General features: G+C 36.2%; 1 protein-coding gene across 1 annotated transcript in view; it reads left to right on the top strand.

Moving 5' to 3' along the window:
* NLGN1 (neuroligin 1) overlaps positions 1–21580 on the top strand; it is a 755412-nt gene that overhangs the window by 570025 nt on the left and 163807 nt on the right. The gene's annotated exons all lie outside the window — the stretch shown is intronic.

Below are 21580 nucleotides of genomic sequence, written 5' to 3'. Positions count from 1 at the left end.
ATTACCTGTCCTCAAGGGAACAAAAGTGCTTTTACTCTAAGCCATGCTGTATGTCAGAAGTGCCCTAATAAATAAAAGACAATAGGAGCAGTGAAGAAATTGCAGTTGCTTTTAGGAGGATATCAGGAAGTACTCACAGAGAAAAGGGTGCTTGAATAGAGTTTCAACATGTAGAAAGTTGTGAGAAGAAATGGCATTTCAGACAAAGGGCATGATCACTATATTTTCATTGTACAATAAATATCTTAGTAAATAATATGTTCTGTAACTTTAAAAAATAAAGAAAATTTCTAAAATTGAAGGCAGACGTTCAGACTTTTTACTCTCTGAAGAGGGCTTTGTGGTTGCCATTTTTTCAATGACACAGGTATTGCTGACTGTGATTTCTCCTGTGTTGATCCACACTTAAACAAAATCACAGTCAGTCTTTCTTTTCCCTTTTGGTTTAGCTATTGAACATTCATATGTGTGTGCAGTGGGGGAGTGAGATGTTCATTTTTTTCCCCTTTGCTTCTTAATATAATCATCTCGTAAAACTACAGTTAAAATTAATAAAGATCTTTTTTCTAAAATTAGAAGGATCTATTTGCTTTGACAAGTTCTAACTGTTTATAGTGTCAGATTATTTTCAAAATATTACAGATGTGGAAAAGGGGTAGAATTAGTTTTGAGTAAAATTATGGCTTGTCGGCAGATAACACAATCAACCTTTCAAAAGCAAACACCTCTTTCCAAGTATAGTTGTTAGGAAATGAAAGCTTTATTCAAATGCTAAATAAGAAAAATGAGGATGGGAATATAAACTCCTCTGGAAAAAAAAATAACAAAGAACAGTATTTTAGGCATGGTTTTCAGAGATTTCCAACTGCAGGTGCTGCCTAGTTGTTGATTGGTTCATAGGATGGCCTTGATGGTGTTGATATCTCATCAAAGTGGGGAATTCAAGTTAATGACAGCTAATAACATGATTGAATGGTGCCTGATCTATTTGAGGATGGAAAATCGATAGTCTATTAGATTCGTTGGAGAAGATGGGGAAAGGAAAGCAAGCTGTATTTGCCTTCATCACCACGGCTACACTAATTAAGCACGGCCTTTAGATGGAGAGGAGCCTGGAGAATTGAACTGGTAATGAGATTCAGGCTTGAAGTAAATGAAGCAACTTCACCATAAGGCACACTGACAGACAATTAAACCTCTTTATCAATGCAGCTTTCATCCAGAAAGATAATCTCATATGGCAGCTATAAAATAAGTGGGGGACCAGGAGGAACTGTAAATCTTTTTCTCAGCTTGCAGTTGTTCTTACAACTTCCACATTGTTTTGACATTTGGGTTTCTTTGCATTAGAAGTTAGTCATAGTAACATTTCATTTTGTTACATGGAGCTTCCTGGTGTGTCACATTTGTTGAAACGTTTCAAGGAAGGTTTTGATTAACTATAAAACTGATTAGAGATAAAAAGCAATTTCCTCCAAAAATTTTGGACTGGAAAGGGAATACTATAAACAGTACCAATAATCATTGTTAGTATTTCAAAACTCCTTTAAAAAATATTTCAAAGCAGTTAATTTTATAGATAAAGGCTCATTTTTGCTTATCCAAATATCACCTTTTCCTCCAGTGAAAAATTCTCTGTTGGGAAAGACCATCTCAGATAGTCAGAGAATCTTCTCATCTAAATTTCTAGAACTGGAGTAGATTTTATTTTATTTTATTTTTGGCTTTTATTTTATTTATTTTATTTTATTTTATTTTTTTTAATTTTAAAATCTTTAATTCTTACATGTGTTCCCAAACATGAACCCCCCTCCCACCTCCCTCCCCATAACATCTCTGTGGGTCATCCCCATGCACCAGCCCCAAGCATGCTGTATCCTGCGTCAGACATAGACTGGCGATTCAATTCTTACATGATAGTATACATGATAGAATGCCATTCTCCCAAATCATCCCACCCTCTCCCTCTCCCTCTGAGTCCAAAAGTCCGTTATACACAGCTGTGTCTTTTTTCCTGTCTTGCATACAGGGTCGTCATTGCCATCTTTCTAAATTCCATATATATGTGTTAGTATACTGTATTGGTGTTTTTCTTTCTGGCTTACTTCACTCTGTATAATCGGCTCCAGTTTCATCCATCTCATCAGAACTGAATCAAATGAATTCTTTTTAATGGCTGAGTAATACTCCATTGTGTATATGTACCACAGCTTTCTTATCCATTCATCTGCTGATGGACATCTAGGTTGTTTCCACATCCTGGCTATTATAAACAGTGCTGCGATGAACATTGGGGTACAAGTGTCTCTTTCAATTCTGGTTTCCTTGGTGTGTATGCCCAGCAGTGGGATTGCTGGGTCATAAGGTAGTTCTATTTGCAATTTTTTAAGGACTCTCCACACTGTTCTCCATAGTGGCTGTACTAGTTTGCATTCCCACCAACAGTGTAGGAGGGTTCCCTTTTCTCCACACCCTCTCCAGCATTTATTGCTTGCAGATTTTTGGATCGCAGCCATTCTGACTGGTGTGAAGTGGTACCTCATTGTGGTCTTGATTTGCATTTCTCTGATAATGAGTGATGTTGAGCATCTTTTCATGTGTTTGTTAGCTATCCGTATGTCTTCTTTGGAGAAATGTCTATTTAGTTCTTTGGCCCATTTTTTGATTGGGTCGTTTATTTTTCTGGAATTGAGCTGCATAAGTTGCTTGTATATTTTTGAGATTAGTTGTTTGTCAGTTGCTTCATTTGCTATTATTTTCTCCCATTCAGAAGGCTGTCTTTTCACCTTGCTTATATTTTCCTTTGTTGTGCAGAAGCTTTTAATTTTAATTAGATCCCATTTGTTTATTTTTGCTTTTATTTCCAGAATTCTGGGAGGTGGATCATAGAGGATCCTGCTGTGATTTATGTCGGAGAGTGTTTTGCCTATGTTCTCCTCTAGGAGTTTTATAGTTTCTGGTCTTACATTTAGATCTTTAATCCATTTTGAGTTTATTTTTGTGTGCGGTGTTAGAAAGTGATCTAGTTTCATTCTTTTACAAGTGGTTGACCAGTTTTCCCAGCACCACTTGTTAAAGAGATTGTCTTTACTCCATTGTATATTCTTGCCTCCTTTGTCAAAGATAAGGTGTCCATAGGTGTGTGGATTTATCTCTGGGCTTTCTATTTTGTTCCATTGATCTATATTTCTGTCTTTGTGCCAGTACCATACTGTTTTGATGACTGTGGCTTTGTAGTAGAGCCTGAAGTCAGGCAAGTTGATTCCTCCGGTTCCATTCTTCTTTCTCAAGATTGCTTTGGCAATTCAAGGTTTTTTGTATTTCCATACAAATCTTGAAATTATTTGTTCTAGTTCTGTGAAAAATATGGCTGGTAGCTTGATAGGGATTGCATTGAATTTGTAAATTGCTTTGGGTAGTATACTCATTTTCACTATATTGATTCTTCCAATCCATGAACATGGTATATTTCTCCATCTATTAGTGTCCTCTTTGATTTCTTTCATCAGTGTTTTATAGTTTTCTATATATAGGTCTTTAGTTTCTTTGGGTAGATATATTCCTAAGTATTTTATTCTTTTCGTTGCAATGGTGAATGGAATTGTTTCCTTAATTTCTTTTTCTACTTTTTCATTATTAGTGTATAGGAATGCAAGGAATTTCTGTGTGTTGATTTTATATCCTGCACCTTTACTATATTCATTGATGAGCTCTAGTAATTTTCTGGTGGAGTCTTTAGGGTTTTCCATGTAGAGGATCATGTCATCTGCAAACAGTGAGAGTTTTACTTCTTCTTTTCCAATTTGGATTCCTTTTATTTCTTTTTCTGCTCTGATTGCTGTGACCAAAACTTAAGGGTGTATAAACCCAAACCCAAAACAATAAAGTAAATGGTAACTGGATCATACTTATCAATAATTACCTTAAACGTAAATGGGTTGAATGCCCCAACCAAAAGGCAAAGACTGGCCGAATGGATACAAAAACAAGACCCCTCTATATGCTGCTTACAAGAGACCCATCTCAAAACAAGAGACACATACAGACTGAAAGTGAAGGGCTGGAAAAAGATATACCACGCAAATAGAGACCAAAAGAAAGCAGGAGTGGCAATACTCATATCTGATAAAATAGACTTTAAAACAAAGACTGTGAAAAGAGACAAAGACGGCCACTACATAATGATCAAAGGATCAATCCAAGAAGAAGATATAACAATTATAAATATATATGCACCCAATATAGGAGCACCGCAATATGTAAGACAAATGCTAACAAGTATGAAAGGGGAAATCAACAATAACACAATAATAGTGGGAGACTTTAATACCCCACTCACACCTATGGACAGATCAACTAAACAGAAAATTAACAAAGAAACGCAAACTTTAAATGATACATTAGATCAATTAGACCTAATTGATATCTATAGGACATTTCACCCCAAAACAATGAATTTCACCTTTTTTTCAAGTGCTCATGGAACCTTCTCCAGGATAGATCACATCCTGGGCCATAAATCTAAACTTGATAAATTCAAAAAAATCGAAATCATTCCAAGCATCTTTTCTGACCATAATGCATTAAGATTAGATCTCAATTACAGGAGAAAAACTACTAAAAATTCCAACATATGGAGGTTGAACAACACACTTCTGAATAACCAACAAATCACAGAAGAAATCAAAATATGCATAGAAACTAATGAAAATGAAAACACAACAACCCAAAACCTGTGGGACACTATAAAAGCAGTGCTAAGAGGAAAGTTCATAGCAATACAGGCATACCTCAAGAAACAAGAAAGAAGTCAAATAAATAACCTAACTCTACAACTAAAGCAACTAGAAAAGGAAGAATTGGAGAACCCCAGAGTTAGTAGAAGGAAAGAAATCTTAAAAATTAGGGCAGAAATTAATGCTAAAGAAACAAAAGAGACCATAGCAAAAATCAACAAGGCCAAAAGCTGGTTCTTTGAAAGGATAAATAAAATTGACAAACCACTAGCCAGACTCATCAAGAAGCAAAGAGAGAAAAATCAAATCAATAAAATTAGAAATGAAAATGGAGAGATCACAACAGACAACACAGAAATACAAAGGATCATAAGAGACTACTATCAGCAGTTGTATGCCAATAAAATGGACAACGTGGAAGAAATGGACATATTCTTAGAAAAGTACAATTTTCCAAAACTGAACCAGGAAGAAATAGAAAATCTTAACAGACTCATCACAAGCACGGAAATTGAAACTGTAATCAGAAATCTTCCAGCAAACAAAAGCCCAGGTCCAGACGGCTTCACAGCTGAATTCTACCAAAAATTTCGAGAAGAGCTAACACCTATCCTACTCAAACTCTTCCAGAAAATTGCAGAGGAAGGTAAACTTCCAAACTCATTCTATGAGGCCACCATCACCCTAATACCAAAACCTGACAAAGATGTCACAAAAAAAGAAAACTACAGGCCAATATCACTGATGAACATAGATGCAAAAATCCTCAACAAAATTCTAGCAATCAGAATCCAACAACACATTAAAAAGATCATACACCATGACCAAGTGGGCTTTATCCCAGGGATGCATGGATTCTTCAATATCCGCAAATCAATCAATGTAATTCACCACATTAACAAATTGAAAAATAAAAACCATATGATTATCTCAATAGATGCAGAGAAGGCCTTTGACAAAATTCAACATCCATTTATGATAAAAACTCTCCAGAAAGCAGGAATAGAAGGAACATACCTCAACATAATAAAAGCTATATATGACAAACCCACAGCAAACATTATCCTCAATGGTGAAAAATTGAAAGCATTTCCCCTAAAGTCAGGAACAAGACAAGGGTGTCCACTTTCACCACTACTAGATTTTATTTTAAACACAATGCGAGGAGAATGGGTTTTTGTTGGCCGATAAGTGTTATGAAGAATGGGCACATATAAAATATACTATTTAATATTATAAAAATAAAATAATATCAATCCATCAGCATTTTGCAAAAGAGATATGCTTTTTAATCTGAGGCCTTTTGTTATGTTCTGGTGTGTTAGTGTTATGGTGAACTGCTGCATATAACATAAAAATATTATCACCTATGAGAATCACACCAAAATCCCTCACCAGCTATATTCTTAGTGTAGTTTGTACTATGTGACATAGCTGTGCATTTACGTATAAAGTTTCTAGACATATGTCTTAAGATTTGCGGGGAAATAGCTAGAGCATGACAACATCTTTCTTTTTTCTTTCATTTCTCCATGATACCTAACATTATGAACTTCACAAAACATATTTATCATTTCCTTTTTCTATATATTGGTTATTGGTAATATTTCCTAGCTTAGTTTTGGTGTAAAGGCAGAAAAATAAAAAGGCCTGGCTGTTTCATCTCATAAATCATGATACTTCACTTTATTTTTTGTTTACTTATATATTTAATACAATTTCCCATTTCTCAGCCTTTCACAATGGCTTCTTATTTCGTCTTTCAGCATTACAAACCATCCTTCCTCAAGCTATTGTTATTTCCTTATTTCTTCTGCAGTTGTTCGTTTCCTTCTATCCATGTTGTATGGCTTGGCTGTTTGAGCTTCAAAAATATTATAGTAATGCTTCACTTAAATTGAATGTGTGAGCTTTAGAAATATTATAATAATATTTCACTAGAACTATTTGACTCAAAAGCTTTTACTGAGTACTTGTAGGATATGGTGTGCTGGGGTATATTCATCCAGGGATACAGATATGTGCAGTCATTCCTTCATTTACTCAAAAACCATCTGTTGAACTCAGTGTTTTACATGTGATGAATACCAAGGAGCATAGCACACTGGGTATTCAAAGATAGTCTTACTAGGCATACATTCAGTCTTTGCATATTTATAGCATTTATTTTTGCTGTAAAATACATGGATGGTTGCATGGCATCATCGAATCCAGGGACATGAGTTTGAGCAGTCTCCAAGAGATGGTGAAGGACAGGGATGCCTGGCATGCTGCAGTCCATGGGGTTGCAAGGAGTCAGACATGACTGAGCAACTGAACAACAACAACAAAAAATTATTTTAAAAATTTAAAATACAATATCACATAATCAAAGTTATATATATTAACATTAAATATAGTTTAAATAAATATGAAAAACATATAGTAAATATATATTTGATGAGATGTAGTGGTACAAAAAATTTTGAGGTTTTTTGGTTTGTTTGTTTGTTTGTTTACTTTGTTCTTGCTCAGAAGTTAAAAGTTTCAGGGAGGAAGTAGGATTTGAGTTGAGTCTTGCAGATGAGTAGGCTTCCCTGGTGGTGCATTGGTAAAGAATCCACCTGTCAAAGCAGGCGATGCAAGAATTCTGGGTTTGATCCCTGGGTCAGAAAGATTCCCTGGAGTAGGAAATGGCAACTCACTCCAGTATTCTTGCTAGCCTGGAAGGCTATAGTCTATGGGGTCACAAAGAGTTGAATGAACTGAGCACATATACACTTGCCGAGGTTGTTGTTGTTCAGCCTCTCAGTCGTGTCCAACTCTTTGCCATCCCAGGGACTGCAGCACGCCAGGCTTCAGATAGTAGGAGTTTTGTAAGTGACGAAGTGGAGAGACGCCCATGTTCATGAAGTCCTGCAAGTCAGCAGGGTTAATGTTGGTTTCTTTTGGCAGGATCATAGACTTCGTTGAGATGGTTGGCATGAAATTGGGGTCAGATTACAGAGGATATAAAGTACCATGACTGAGGAGTTCAAACATTATGCTGCAGCCAAAAATTTCTTCTGATCAGGACATTATATGACATTATGAGTTTTCAGGATATGGCTTGTGGTAATTGTTGGAAAGAATGTGTGTGTTTGTGTTCAGTCACTCAGTCATGTGCAACTCTGCAACCCCATGGACTGTAGCTGGCCAGTCTCCTCTGTCCATAGCATTTTCCAGGCAAGAATACTGGAGTGGGTTGCCGTTTCCTCCTCCAGGGGATCTTCCTGACTCAGGGATTGAACCTGCCTCTCCTGAACTGGCAGGTGGATTCTTTATCACTGAGCCACCTGGAAAGACCGTTGGTAAGAATATGCAGCATAATTGTGTTCTCAGATTATACCTAGCAGCAAAAAAGTGAGGATTCATTGAGGAGACCATTGCATAGATATTTGTTATTCAATTGCTCAGTCGTGTCCAACCCTGTGACCCCATGGACTGCAGCATGCCAGGCTTCCCTGTCCTTCACCATTTCCTGGAGTTTGCTCAAACTCATGTCCATTGAGTCAGTTATGCCATATAACCATCTCATCCTCTGTCATTCCCTTCACCTCCTGTCCTCATTCTTTCCCAGGATCTGGGTCTTTTCCAATGAGGTGACTCTTCGCATCAAGTGTCCAAAGTATTAGAGCTTCAGCTTCAGCATCAGTCCTTCCAATGAATATTCAGGGTTGATTTCCTTTAGGATTGACTGGTTTGATCACTTATAGATATAGGTGAAAAATAACATACACTTGTGTCTTGGTACGTAAGGTGGAGTAAAAGAAGAAGAATCAGTAAGAGGGAGATTGGAAAGTTTAATTCATGAGTTAACGTGTCACTGGATGTGGAAGGTGCTAGAGGGAAAGGAATTGAAACTGACTGAGTTTCCAGACTGACTAGATCAAAGGGTTTTATTGTCAACTTAACTGTGTTGCCAGATTGTTTTCATTCTGGGCAAGTATCTTCATATTGAGAGAATTATTTTCTTTATTGGATATGTACAACTCTTAAAAATATATTTCCACCTTTTAAATTTTAGCTAGTGAATTCCTGCCGTTTCTCCATTAGAAAATAATCGTACAGAGGACACTTAGGGGCCCTTGGAAATGTATGTCATCAGTGACATAAGCTTTGGAGCTATTGTATGAATGGCTACAATACTCCACAGCCATAAAGTGTGTGCTGGGGCACATGGGTAAACTGCTCAGGAAAGTGGAGGCTCAGTCTTGGCCTCAGATTCTTGAACCCCTGAAAACAGTGCAATAACTGCTATTGGTTGGATATCCATACTGCACCTGACCGACTGATAAGATCTTTACAAAAGATATCATAGTCAGTCCTTGGAAGGAATCATCAGTCCTCTTTCACAGATGAATAAAATGAAGTTCAAAAGGTTAAATCATGTGACCAAAATCTCACTACCAGAGTCATGGAGAAAGGATTTGAACTGATGTTAGAATCTAGTCCTAACTTAAAATTTGTAAGACATTGTTTACTTTTTGAACTTAAGGAGTTCTTTGATATATGCCTACTTCTTTGAGAACATAGCATTATTCTATGTATATAATATTTTCTCAAAAATTCTAGTGGTTAGATTTTTCTATTATATGCTGAAGCTAAAATTTTTCTATCTGATTTCATCCCTCAATATACCTGGGTCTAGAAGTAAATTATAAAATTTATCATACATCCATACTCAAGATTCCTCAAAAAATAGTCTCTTCTTATCTTTTATCATCCTTTTTGGAATTATTTTACTTCATTTCACTTATTCATAGCAGCTAATAGCCATGGATTTCTGATACATCATACTTTTTAACAGAACATTTTATTTGAGATAATTGTAGATATAGTTGTAAGAAATAATACAGAGGTCCCTTGTTACCTTTACCCAGTTTCCCACAATGATAATATTTTACAAAACTATAGTAGAGTATCTCAAGCAAGATATTGATTTTGGTACAGGCAAGATAAACAATAACAGCATCACCACAAGGACCTCTTCTGTTTCTTTTTAGAGCCACACCTACTTTCCTCCAGCTCCACCCCATCTTTAATCCTTGGCAGCCACTAATCTGGTTTTCATTTCTATAATTCTGTCATTTCCAGAACACTGTGTAAGTGTAATTTTGTAAGTAAGATTGGGGATTTGCATTTTCACTCAGTCTAAATCTCTGGAAATTAATACAAGTGATATCATATTATATTTCTGCATACTAAAGTGTAAGCCATATCTTTATATTGAGTGGATCTGTGTATTTTATAAGTGTAATATGTTTATAGCAAAAAAAGTCTCTGTAAATTTTTAATAGACATGTGTATACAGTTGCATACTGAGTATTTTAAGTAACCTTTACACTGAATTGTCTTATTCTTCCTAAGCATTTAGAATTAATTGACTTATTTGGAAAAAGAAATGAAAAACAATTAAAATATAAAACAGATGTCTTCTAATAATTTAAGCTAACATTATTGTACTTTGGGGGTGATTTGTCCTTCTGGGGGAACTTGTAAATGATAAGCTCCTTTATCTAAAGTTTTAAAGGTATTTTTCCCCTATGTCTATCTGCAGTCCCCTTTTGAGTAGGCATTATTTCTTGTTCATCACTTTCTAATTTGGATTTAACTAGCTTTGAAGTCATTGTTATGTTCTGCTGAATAGACATATGGCTTTTTTGGAGTTGCTCCTCAATTTTTCTTCTCTATGCCTAACTTACAAGGACTCCTTCCTCTTATTTGACCATGCATGTTTTAATAACCTACTTAATTTTCATAAACATTTTATTTCACCCATACTGTCAAAAGTTCTTTCTTTTCCTTTGAGAGTGTTTTTCTTTATTGCTGACCTAAGACTTTTGAAAGAAAGTAACATATTAAAAATGTTTCTTTATCCCTCTTTATTTGGGCTCAGTTGAATTTTTATCCAGCGTGGAAAAGAGTATTAGCCATTAACGTGTTGTACCTTATTGGAATATTTATGATAAGCAAAGACGTGATGATATTTTAAGAATCTAAAGATTCCTTTCAGGGTTACATTCAATGTTACTCTCTAGGAAAAAATTCTTTGAAATTTAAATGTGGAATCCTGTCTGCTGATGCTGTAGCATTCGTGTCTGAAGTAAAAATCATAAGCTGGCCATAAGTTCCTGAACCATTTCTCACTTGGCCGACTGAAAAGGCAAAGGACTTTTTGTGAATTAAAGACATGCTAAATAACTGCAAAAACAACTAAAACATTGCCTTCACAGAATTATGTGAAGTGTTCTACCTTTTCCAGTTTTCGGAGTGGTATACACTTAATTTATCATTTTTAGAAGTACACATTCCACCAGTGCATGCTTCCCCAGACTTGTTAAAGCCTGAAACTACCGATGTTCACTTAGATGGCTTCTTCTCAGTGAACATTTCCCTGACTGGTAGTTATTTAATTCTCTTTTCTATCAGGTACTGTGCGACATTTCCCTGTAGATTTGTACATTCTTTTCCATATCCCTACCTTCCTAATAAACTAATCATAGCATTCAGTGTGGCTGTTTGCATTATTGCTATAGATGAGTTTTATTTCTATGTAGATATTTTAAAGGGATATTTATTTCCTTGTAATTATTTTTTCGGGTAAGGTTAGATATAATTCTTCTTGTTTGGATCTAACATCCATAAGAAAAGTTTAAAAACCTGAAATCAATGGAAAACAAATGTTTTTAATTTTTTACTAATTCACTTTTCAGGTTTTTTTTTTAATACATTGTAGCAATGAATGAATATTATCAAAAGAGAGCTGTTATGACATTAACTACAAGGACAATGCCTAGCACATAGTAAGTTCTCAAAGAATAGTTCAGTGTATGAGCAAATGAATCAGAGAGAATGTTTGCTTGATGTAGACTGCCAAAACATGTCAGTTTGACCAAGGATCCTAGTCAACAATGTTATTTTCCTATTATAATGGCTGTTTGCTTAAATTATTGGATGAATGCCTCAATTTGTCAATGTATCTTGACTATATAAACACAGAACCTTAGAACATTTTCTTTTACTCTCAGGAGATCCAGGGTAAAATGTTGATGGGGTAGACAAATTTAAAGCACTGATCAAGGAAATGTATTATTCCAGAGGATAATCCTTTTCTGACTTTTGGTAAATAGTTACTGCTGCTTCTTAAATGTCACATTCAGAAAGACCCAAGGCAAGTGCTGAGAAATATTTATTGTTAGTCCTTCTTATACATGCTTGGGTACCACCTGACACTGAGCAGCAATAACTGTCTCCTCATGAATCAGCTGGAGTAGATCATTTTTTAAAATTATCATCTTTTTTAAAAATGCTTTTTAAAAATCTAAGATTCTGTGATTTTCTTAACTATCAACTATTACTTCCGTTAATTACTAAAGGCCAGTCTAAGAGGGGAAGTACAAACTCATATTCCACAACGTGGCCAGGTAAGGTAGTGAAGTGGGCCGGGATATGTCAGTCCCCAGGGAAAACAGTAGCTGCTTCTAAGCTCTGATAAGTCACATATAAAAATGCAGAACAAGTATCTCCAGCTCATACGATTGCTTCAGAGAAGCTGAAGCTTTGAGTTTTTATGGAAACTCTCATCTCCCAATCCTTAAATATGGAAAATTATTTCATGTGTTTTTAAACCCACTATGATCAAAGCAAATGAACTACAGGAAGATACATAATATAGATGAAGCTTAGCAATATATTAAATATAAAATAAAATTCCAAAATATTTTATATTGCCTTTTTAACTTTTTGTAGAGTAAAAGTTATAAAAATATACTTTTAGTGGATATTATACATATGCAATAAAACTCTAGAAAAAGGAGAATGATGAATACAAGTGATATAGAATGGTAATTACATTTGCTGAAGAAAGGAAAGGAATACATTAGATACATGTAATTAAAATCCTGTCTTATGGATTGAATAGAGGGTTCCTGAGTGCTGTTACATTATTAAAAATAAAATATGAATAAATGAACACATGAACTTACTCATAAACTTATAAGGAAAACATGTCATAAGGAAAAGGTCAAATTCTTTTCATATTTAGTCTAATTATAAAATGTATTAGACCAAACTAAATGCATGTTTTGTTGGATATACCAGTGAACCTAGTCCTGGAACTACCAATTTTCAACCTAAGAGAAAACCAAGCTAGCAAGATGATTATTATGTAGGTGAGAAGCTAATATGTAAGATCAACAGTGGTTTAATAGAATGACTAAAGAAAGGTCACAAACTAATATCTGAATATTTGCCAAATTAACATATAGGCAGTCAGCATTAGATAATGAAGTAGAATAATCTCTAACTATTTGGAAAGATGTATGTATGAGGTATAAGAACTGAGTCTTAATGTATAGGTAGGTGGTTTATATGTAGGAACGTAACAAGATCAAACTATCCAGCTGAAAAATAAAGCCAAGTGGATATTAAAATAGATATATAGATAGATATTAATTTAAACTTTCTCTTACTCCATTGCCATATGTATAATTTTTAAAAAAAATACTCCGTATACCTCAGAAAGCTGTTATGAGTATAAGAACCAATTCCCAAAAGAAGAGTTTGAACTTCATGGATACAGTCATTAAAGTAAATATAGGAATAGTCAGTGTCAATATTGTCATTATATTGAAGTGATCAGTGAAATTCCTGTTTGTCTCTTCTTTTTTAATTCAGTGCTATTGGTGGCTCAGGTGGTAAAGAATCCACTTGCAATGCAGGAGACCTGGGTTCCATCTCTCGGTTGGAAAGATTTCCTGGAGGAGGGCATGGCAACCCACTCCAGTATTCTTGCCCAGACAGAGAAGCCTGGCAGGTCCCCCACTCCATGGGGCCACAAGGAGTCAGACACAACTAAGTGACTAGGCACAAGTTTCAATATTTGCTAAATTCACTCTGTTCTGCTCACTGTTCAATAGATTCAGGACACAGATTAACTGTCCAGGTTGGATACAGAATGGACAGTATATCTCCAGTTGTATTGAAAAGTCATTCTAAAATGTCACTTATTACTCCTGCTTCTCTATTAAAGGGCTTCCCTGGTGGCTCAGAGGTTAAAGCATCTGCCTGCAATGCAGGAGACCTGGGTTCTATCCCTGGGTCAGAAAGATCCCCTGGAGAAGGAAATGGCAACCCACTCCAGTATTCTTGCCTGGAGAATCCCATGGACGGAGGAGCCTGGGGGGCTACAGTCCATGGGGTAGCAAAGAGTCAGACACGACTGAGCGACTTCACTTTCAGACAGTAACCAAATAAATTAATGACTTGGCTTTTTTCTTTTTTAGTTGAGCCTCAAAACAACTTGATACAAACCACAAATCTTTATGGATAAATATAAGCAAATATGCTATCTCTATAGAATATGTATATATAAAACTATATGTGTACAGAGTATTCTCTATAGCTTTTGATTTTTCACTTTCAAGGGATATTAACATTATCATAGAACAGATACATTAGTAAGGAAAGGAAGATGAGAAAAATCAAAATAGAAATTATTCTACCCCTCATACCAGATAACATTTGCTTTTTTATGTTCTATACCATGTGCAAGTGCTTTGAATTTTTTTTTATTTGAAGGTGGTAATCTTAAGGGCATCTGCTTATCAACACTTTATAAAGCTCCAAAAGACACATTTTCATATGCAAGTAAATTATGGTATTAATTTCATACACTTTCAAAAAATTGATCTTCAAAAATATCAAATGATAACATATAGAGATTTTGACTTCCTAAGATTTCTGAAGAAAAATGGTAAAGTGAAAGCAGTGCACAAAACATTTGCTTTATTTCCAGAATAACAAAGTTTTATGAGACATATTCTTTATTATTTAATTCAGATATATTCTTTTCTAGTATTTATATGGCAACCCACTCCAGTACTCTTGTCTGGAAAATCCCATGGACGGAGGAGCCTGGTAGGCTGCAGTCCAGGGGGTCGCTAGGAGTCGACATGACTGAGCGACTTCACTTTCACTTTTCACTTTCATGCATTGGAGAAGAAAATGGCAACCCACTCCAGTGTTCTTGCCTGGAGAATCCCAGGGACGGCGGAGCCTGGTGGACTGCCGTCTATGGGGTCGCACAGAGTCAGACACGACTGAAGCGACTTAGCAGCAGCAGCAGCAGTATTTATTAGGGTAAAGTGTCAGTAAAAAGTTGTTTAAAACTTTGTGGTACTATTACTTTCTTATAATTTGCACATCCCTTACTTTGAAAAGTTGAAAGTGATAGTTGCTCATTTGAGTCCGACCAGGCCAAAATACTGGAATGGGTGGCTGTTCCCTTCTCCAGGGAATCTTTCCAACCCAGAAATTGAACCCAGGTCTCCCACATTGCAGGTGGATTCTTTACCAGCTGAGCTACAAGGGAAGCCCTCAGTTCAATTCAGTGGCTCAGTCATGTCCAACTCTTTGAGACCCAATGACTGCAGCACTCCAGCCCTCCCTGTCCATTACCAACACCCAGAGCTTACTCAAACTCGTCCATTGAGTCAGTGATGCCATCCAACCATCTCATCCTCTGTTGTCTCCTTCTCTTCCCACTTTCAATCTTTCCCAGCATTGAGGTCTTTTCAAATGAGTCAGTTCTTTGCATCAGGTGGCCAAAGTATTGGAGTTTCAGCTTCAGCATCAGTCCTTCCAATGAATATTCAGGACTGATTTCCTTAGGACTGACTGGTTTGATCTCCTTGGTGTCCAAGGGACTCTCAAGAGTCTTCTCCAACACCACAGTTCAAAAGCATCAGTTCTTCAGTGCTCAGCTTTCTTTATAGTCCAACTCTCACATCCATACATGACTGCTGGAAACCCCATAGCTTTGACTAGATGGACCTTTGTCAGCAAATAATGTCTCTGCTTTTTAATATGCTGTCCCTATTCCCTAGATAAATGAATTTAAATCTATTTTTTTTTGTCCTGAGAACTTTGCAACAATTATTTCCATAAAAACAAATGAAGATGCTCTGTGTTATTTTAAATATGGTGATAGGAACTAATGAGCTTAACTTCTACACAATTAAACAATTGGAGCTCAGAATTAACCTCTCTAGGTTTGCATCCTGGCTTTGCCATTTATTAGTTGTGTGACCTTGGAATAATCACTGAACTACTCTGAGACTCAATTTAAATATTGGATGTGGATCTGGATGCAAATAGAAATTATGTCATAGAGCTGTCATATAGATTTATGTGGTACCTAATATTTAGAAATATATCAATACTTTAAAATACTTCTGATATTTGATAAGCCCACTGTTAAATTTTTATATATCAGTCCCTGTACATCGATGAATCAACTTAAATCTTAAGGGCTGGACATTTGAAGGGTTTATATCAACCTTTTTTATAATCACACTATAAATCTTTGGAAATCAGGATTTACAACACCAGTTCAGACAAAACTTAGCTACAATACAGCTGAAGTAGGTGCCACTCTAATAAAGGTAATTTTTCATTTTGCCAGAAGCTCTCTTCTCTAACTTTATCTCCCTTTCCTTCCCTATTTTTAGGTTGAATGGTGCAAAGACTAGCTAGACATTTTCCAATATGTTTAAAGAAACTACTCTTGTGCAACAGAAATTTATTTCTACATCATATTTATTTATACTGAGGTACCAGTTTTAATTCTTCAGTTTTGTACATGCGCAAGCTTTGTTTTTTATGTCAGCTGATCCAACCTGCTTGCATTTCTTTTCTTTTTTACCTGTGTGGCTTTTAGGGTATTAGAAGTGTTTAGGCATTTACGTTCCCAGAAATGCAACTTACAGAAGCAAACATATGTCATAAACATTAAGGGAGAGACTTTATGTAACTCATTAAAATACCAATCTATGAATATCAAGTTAAAGCCCCCCATAATATGAGTGAAGTTGTAAAAGTGATCTCTTCTCTCATTTTGCATAATCCTCTCTTTTAAAATGGCATATAAACAGTTTCAAAACTCCCAGGAGTGCTCTAAATATTGTAAAGTGGTTGCTTCATACCAGTTTATCTGATGCCTCACTTATGAGGCTTTCAGTTTCAACTCCATCAAGTCACAAAAATAATTACTGTGTCAAAAACAAGCCACAAAATATAAATAAGTTTTCTTTCCTTCAAAATCTGTTTCCTCTTAAATTACAAACTTGGTAAACATGATTTTACTCACTTTCTAGTTATGTTTATCACATTTATATTGTGCTTCATAGTTTACAGGCATTTCTAAATTATCCATAAAGTGCTGTTATCATTGTCTACCTCAGAGATGTACCCAGCAAGCAAATCTTTTTGTCTAATATTCATTTTTACCTTGGCCAGAAGGTTCTAAGAATGCTTGTAGGTCTCCTCTCTCAGTGAGTAGGGTCTTCCAATTTACAATCATCTCTGACTCTCCAGACCTTAATCTCAGAACTGTACTACAAATTAGTATACATCAGTTTTTATCTTTTAAAGGCCAGGAAACTGCAATTCAGAGTGATTTGCTTAAGATTTTGAAGCCAATAAAGAGTAAAAGTTTGAGAGGAACCTAGTTTTCCAGACCTTAATAGAGACATCTATGCTGCCTAGTTACAAAAGACTGTTGATTTCATTGATATTAAAAGTTGTTTTGTGATTGTAGACTGTCTCTGTCAAAATTGATTATGATTTTTGTTTTTTTCTATTTTCAAAGTAAAAATTAAAGTCAGCAGAGTATGGTCAATGGAGCAGTACACTGAAGTTAGATTTGGGTTCAAATCCTGGATAGCTACTTGCTAATACTGTGACCTTGAAAGTGATATAATTATCCTGAATTTATTTATTTGCCAATGAGAAGATTAAATGACAAAACTAACTGACTTAGATAAGACAATTATTGGCACTTAAACTCAAAGTAATAGCCCTTATTCTGTAAAATAATAAATAAATAAAAATGTGGGAAAAGGGGATTAGCCATCAGACAGTATCCTGGCCTGGTTCTTCATATCACTAACTGCTGTGTGACCTTGAACAAATCTTGCTGTCTGGATATTGTTTTCCTCATTGGTTAAACAGATAAAAACCATATTACAGAATCCATATAAAGATAAATGATTCATGGAGAGGTCCTTTCAGCAGAGAGCCTGGAGGTCATGGAGATAACTTTTGAATTCCTGAACCAAGAAATTAAAGGTATAAAAAAAGTCTAAGAATAGGTGATAAGTGAAAGTGTGGCAAGGTTAACTTAGAGACTGGGCAAAGATAAAGGAAGCCTGGGGCTAGTCTTCCATCTTAGAAGATGTAATAAAAAGAAAGACCCTAGGGTTTGAAAGCTTGGACTATAATTTCTTCCCTACCTCTAATTTGGTATGGAGCCCTAAAACTGTCAAGTAACTTCTCTGATCTTCAAAGCCCTATCTGCTTAATGAAGATATAGAACTGGATGGCATGTAACCGTGGTCACCTCCAGCACTGTGGTTCTTTATGGCCATACATCAGTTGACAGCATCATAAAATATATTTCCCAAGACACTTAATATTTTTAATATTCTACTTTTAGGATTTTAGGGTAAGGGATGTTTTAGGGTAAGGGATGTTTTAGGGTAAGGGAATGAAATATTCCCATATGAAATTCTGTATATGTCATCTACCTCCTAAAAGTTTACAAAAGAAGAATTTCTTGGGATATTAAACATCTAGAAAATACAGCACAGAAGAGAAATTACTAACCCCTCAATTCCCAAATTTTGTAGCCTCCATGGAACTTGTATCGGAGAAAGAAATGGCAACCCACTCCAGTACTCTTGCCTGGAAAATCCCATGGACAGAGGAGCCTGGTAGGCTGCAGTCCATGGGGTCGCTAAGAGTCGGACACGACTGAGCGGCTTCACTTTCACTTTTCACTTTCATGCACTGGAGAAGGAAATGGCAACCCACTCCAGTGTTCTTGCCTGGAGAATCCCAGGGACGGCAGAGCCTGGTGCACCGGCATCTATGGGATCCCACAGAGTCGGACACGACTGACACAACTTAGCAGCAGCAGCAGCATGGAACTTGTATAATCACTTTTATAAGTGTTGCACTGGACAATATAAGAGCTTTGGAAAACAGTCAAATGTAAGAGATTTTTATCATTATCATTGTCATCAACATCACTCCCACCACCACAACCGTCATTATCAACAACATCAACATTCACACTGTCTTGCATTTATGAACACTTCTATCTATATACTGCAAAATGTATTATTGTTGTTGTTGTTTAGTGACTAAGTCATGTCCGATTATTTTGTGATTCCATGGACTGTATTCTGCCAGGCTTCCCTGTCCATGGGATTTCCCAAGCAAGAATATTAGAGAGGGTTACCATTTTCTTTCTCCAGGAGCTCTTCCCAATCCAGGGATTGAACTCATCTTCTACATTGGCAGGCAGATTCTTTACCACTGAGCCACCAGGGAAGCCCTCAAAATGGATTGTGACATGTAAAATTTTGGGTACTCACAGGCTAAAATAGCATTTGGAAAATATGTCCTCTACATCCCAGAAAGCTGACTGTTGATTTTGGACTTCAATATTCACTTGGTTCAAGTGTAGAATTAAAATATTCTTATGAGTGCAATTGTCATTGCACTCATCTCACACACTAGGAAAGTAATGCTCAAAATTCTCCAAGCCAGGCTTCAACAATACGTGAACTGTGAACTTCAGATATTCAACCTGGTTTTAGAAAAGGCAGAGGAACCAGAGATCAAATTGCCAGCCATTATTTGACCTGCAGTATATCTGAATCTGCAGGGCAACAGGCCTTGTTGTTAGCCATTCACTTCAGTGACTTAATAGCCTGCAGCTTTCAAGACCCTGTAACTTATACACTAGGAAGTGCCATAGAGCCAGGGAAATTCAAGTTCAACTTGAATGATACTTTTAGAGTCAACTGGGTAGCCTTGCATGTGATCTATAGTTAGTAAAACATGGAGGGTTCAGGCCAAGTACATGTGCTCATTATTTCTGCTGTTCTGGAGCAGTGACTCTGACACCATTTGAAAGAACAAAAGCAGTGACTTCTGTCTGAGAGCCACTTGACCTTTTCAACTCTACTTGACCTCCACTCTGTTCACAGGGCCTATGTGGAAAAAGTGTGCCTGAAAGTGCTGTTGTCTACAGCAGCATTTTATTTTGAGATCACTGACCAGTCACATTTCCACCCAATAGGGTGATCTCTACTTTATGTGAGAAGATTGTCAGTAGGGCACAGGGCAACATTGCCACATCGGTTCCCATCTGTATTGTAGACAAGTTGGCAAGTGTATGAAATTAGCTAATGCAGTGATTGGGGCTTGTGTTTCAAATAGCCCTAGAAACTAGTTCTAAAGTAGGCTTTCAGCACAGGGGGAAAAAATTAAAGCTTTTGCTTCATAGCTATGGGAATAAAACTTAGTCTTGAATAGATCTTGAATAGATTCATTTCTGGATCTTCAAATCTTCTCAGTTTTCACCACCGAATATTTTCATCAAATATAAACAACTAGTTTTCACTTTCAAGCTTCAACATCTCTAGGATCTTACACAATGAGAACTATATGCCCAGTTATTAAGCACTCATCATTTAAGGTACATGGAATTTTATGGGGACAAAAATTATAGCTTAGGATGTACTACTAGAACAGATGTTTCTAATTCCTTTACTTTGCAGAACTAAACCTACATGCGCATAAAAAATGAGTAACTGAACTCACTATTCTTGCACTTGTCATTTTCTTTTTTAAATTAAACAGACTTTTCTACTTCTAGTTTACACCCGTCTCTTCTTTTACCCTATTTCATACATGTGGAAAATGTTCCCATCTTTCACAACTAAAGACTAATCTTTCCTCTCTTGGAAATCCCTTTTCCTGTAGACTGGCTCTTGATCTTGCTGCCTTGACCTGTCCCATGGAATAAAAGGAATAGATAAAAAGAAAAATGAGTAAATGTTTTCCCCAAGCCCAGTCATACTGCCCATTTGCAGTCTCCATAGTGAAAGTCACTCAGTCATGTCTGACTCTTTGTGACCCCAGGGACTATACAGTCCTTGGAATTCTCCAGGCCAGAATACTGGAGTGAGTAGCCATTCCCTTCTCCAGGGGATCTTCCCGACCCAGGAATCGAACAGGGATCTCCCACATTGCAGCAGATTCTTTACCAGCTGAGCCACCAGGGAAGCCCTCAATCTCCATAAAAACATTGCAAAGTGTGTAATGCTGCCTGTGTTTAATTGTTTTTTCTCTTTCCAGAGGTAACCTTATTGAGAGCAGAATTTTTTCTCCTAAGATTTTAACCCATTTTGAAAACTTGTTTTTTTTTTGCATGTTCTGTAAGAGCTTGAGCATGAAGGAAAGGCTTAATAACCATAAAATAAAAATAGCAGGTTCCTACAAAAGAAATATAACCTTGTCGCATTTTTTCTTGCTTTAACTGAAAGCAAGGTTGTGCCCTCTGTTAGCTGAAAATCCACCAGGATCCCTTAGTCTTTTATTATCTTCTACCTAGAGGGGGAGATTATTTTTTTCCACATCTCTGATGACATTTTCAAAATAATCCTTGTTCTATAATAACCTCTTTGGGGAGAAGGAAAGAATGCAATTTATGACATCCCTATGATTATCATGTGGCAAATTTGCCCTTCAGATTCAACAATGACATTGTTTTTAAGCCAAAATCTAGAGCTAGATCTTCTAAAGCAAAGATTGCTTGCCTTGGTTTCTCCCTCACATGAAAAATGCCTAGCCTTGCTTAGTTGATGGTTTCTAAATAACAAAGTGAAGAGAGATTTCTCTTCTTTTTCCTTTATAGCTGGATCTGCCATACTTGTTACAAGAAGGCAATGGCACCCCACTCCAGTACTCTA

Source organism: Budorcas taxicolor, chromosome 1 (genome assembly GCF_023091745.1).
Source record: "Budorcas taxicolor isolate Tak-1 chromosome 1, Takin1.1, whole genome shotgun sequence".
Lineage (NCBI taxonomy): Eukaryota > Metazoa > Chordata > Mammalia > Artiodactyla > Bovidae > Budorcas > Budorcas taxicolor.
Note: the sequence above shows the minus strand (reverse complement) of the source record. Positions and strands in the feature narration are given on the sequence as shown.